This window comes from Rutidosis leptorrhynchoides, chromosome 11 (assembly GCF_046630445.1).
Source record: "Rutidosis leptorrhynchoides isolate AG116_Rl617_1_P2 chromosome 11, CSIRO_AGI_Rlap_v1, whole genome shotgun sequence".
Taxonomy (NCBI): Eukaryota; Viridiplantae; Streptophyta; class Magnoliopsida; order Asterales; family Asteraceae; genus Rutidosis; species Rutidosis leptorrhynchoides.
Window position 1 is genome coordinate 127,803,885 of NC_092343.1, and position 2,568 is coordinate 127,806,452.

At 33.8% G+C, this 2,568-nt stretch overlaps 1 non-coding gene across 1 annotated transcript; it reads left to right on the top strand.

The window, feature by feature from the left end:
• Positions 1 to 979: 979 nt before the first annotated feature.
• Positions 980 to 1,086, top strand: LOC139879106 (small nucleolar RNA R71). Its single transcript, XR_011769958.1, has one exon. It is a non-coding gene; the product is annotated as a small nucleolar RNA R71 (small nucleolar RNA).
• Positions 1,087 to 2,568: the final 1,482 nt, after the last annotated feature.

Sequence of the window (2,568 nt, forward strand, 5' to 3'; positions counted from 1 at the left end):
TGGTTTAACATAAGGTTTAGCTTTAACTGTGTTATCTTCATTAACCTTTTCAACTACGGGGTCTGTTTCTTTCTCTTATTCAGATTGTGGTTCTTGTGGAGTATGAATAGCGTCATCAGAAATTACAGGTATTTCAGGTGGTTTAAGTGTAATACCACTTCTTGTGGTAATGGCTTTAGCTGTTTCATTCCGGGGGTTAGCATTTGTATCGCTAGGTAGACTTCCCGATTTTCTTTCACCTATCAACCTTGCTAGGTTGCTTACTTCTTGTTCCAAATTTTGAATTGAAGCTTGTTGATTTCTAAATGCTTGAGCATTTTGTTCATTGGTTTGTTTCTGAGATGTGAAAAACTGAGTTTGAGAATCAACTAGCTTTGACATCATATCTTCTAAATTTGGCTTTTTTTCATCGGTTTGTGGTGGTTTATTTTGAAAAATAGGTCTTTGCTAATTGTAAGTATTGTTGGATACTTGTTGATTGCTTGGACCTTGTTGATTGTTGTATGGAACATTTCGGTTATAATTCTGGTTTTGATTGTAGATTGGTCTTGGCGGTTGATAATTATTTTGATAATTATTTCCAGGCCTTTGGTTTATATATGAAACATTCTCTCTTTGTTCCATTGTTTGTTCAATACTGAGACAATCTTTTGTCAAATGTGGTCCTCCACACTGCTCACAACTAATTCGTATAGAGTGAATATCTTTCGTCATCTTTTCCATTCGTCTCTCGACAGCATCTATCTTTGCGGAAATGGAATCAAAGTCATGGCTAGAATCGGCTCTAGCTGCTTTAGATGATCTAACGATATCTTTTTCTTGATGCCACTCATGTGAGTGGGAAGCAGTGTTATCAATAATTTTGTAAGCTTCAGTTGCGGTTTTCTTCATAATGGAACCACCAGCTGCTATATCTATGTCTTTTCTTGTATTGATGTCGCATCCTTGGTAGAATATTTGTACTATTTGATAAGTGTCTAAACCATGTTGCGGACATCCTCTCAACAACTTTTCAAATCTTGTCCATGCCTCATATAGAGTTTCATTTGGCTTTTGTGTGAACGTAACAATTTCTCCTTGAAGTCTCACGTCTTTAGATGCCGGAAAGAATTGTTTAAGAAATTTTTCAACTAAAACATCCCATGTGTCAATCGCCCCTTCAGGTAATGATTCTAACCAATCTTTGGCTTCTCCCTTTAAAGTCCAGGGAAATAACATGAGATATATCTGTTCATCCTCCACTTCTCTAATTTTAAATAGAGTACAGATCCTATTAAAGGTACGAAGATGTTCGTTTGGATCTTCCTTCGGCGCACCACTAAATTGGCATTGATTAGTTACCATGTGTAGGATTTGTCCTTTGATTTCATAATCTGGCGCATTAATGTCTTGTTGAGTAATTGCATGCCCTTGGCCAGTGCGTTTAACCCTCATTCGGTCTTCCATACTTAGAGGTTCCAGATTTTTTATGATTGAATTTGTTGAATCTGAATCACTAGAGGATTCTGATTTAATGGTTCCTTCCTCGACAATCTCTGGATGAGTGATTTGTGGTTCAGGAGGAATGATTAGTGGTTCAGGATCTCTAAATTGTCCCTGAATATCCTCCGGATTCTTAATTGTGAGGTCGGGTTCAAAAAATGGATTATCGGAAATTTGAATTGGAGTACTTGGTCGACTAGATGACGATTCTAAAGAAAAATCAACGGCAACAATATTGGCTAGATGTCTTGATCGTGTGAAAGGTGGTGAACGTATGAAAGGTGGTGAACGTTTTGCTCGGTGCATTCACTGAATATCCAATTAGTTATAAAAATAAAAATTATATAAGCTATCAAATTAATAGACTTTTCTGATTTTTCCCACGTTTCGAATAGCCAATAGATGCAGCAGGTAGCCAGGACCCTTTAAATCGGAAGCCCACAACTCGCCACTAACAAATCCAACTATTATTACGAATCAGAAAATTTTGGATGTCTATCAATTTAACCGCTTAAAATAATTTTTCGTCGAAATTTAAAGAAATTTTAGAGAAGAAATAGAAAATTCTATGTCCTAAAAACTAGAGTGTAGAGAAATAAGAAAGAAAAAGAGCGCGTCGAAAAACGTCGAAAAATAAAAGGTCGAAAAATATAAGCGTCGAAAAATAATAAAAAGAAAGTAAAGCGTCGAAACTTAAAAGTCTAAAAACTAAATATAAAAACTTACGCCTAAAGGTATTAAAGCTTAAAAGGAATTCTATATCTAAAACGACAATAACTTAAAAAGTACTAAAACTTTAAAACGGCGTCGCAAAATTCTAAAGCATCTAAATCTTAGTCTAAAGAAAAAGCACTTAAGGGATTTTACGGCAAAGCCTAAAAATCTAGAAATAAAAATAACTACGGCAAAATACTAAGTTACGAACTAATTACGAACGAAAAATATATAAATTACGATTAAACGACTAAAAGATACAAAATTTAAAAAAAAAAAACTAAAGTTATAAAAATACAATTTTTATAAAAATTTTATTTTAATATTATTTATTTTATAAAAGTATTAATTTTTAAAACTAATAAAACTAAT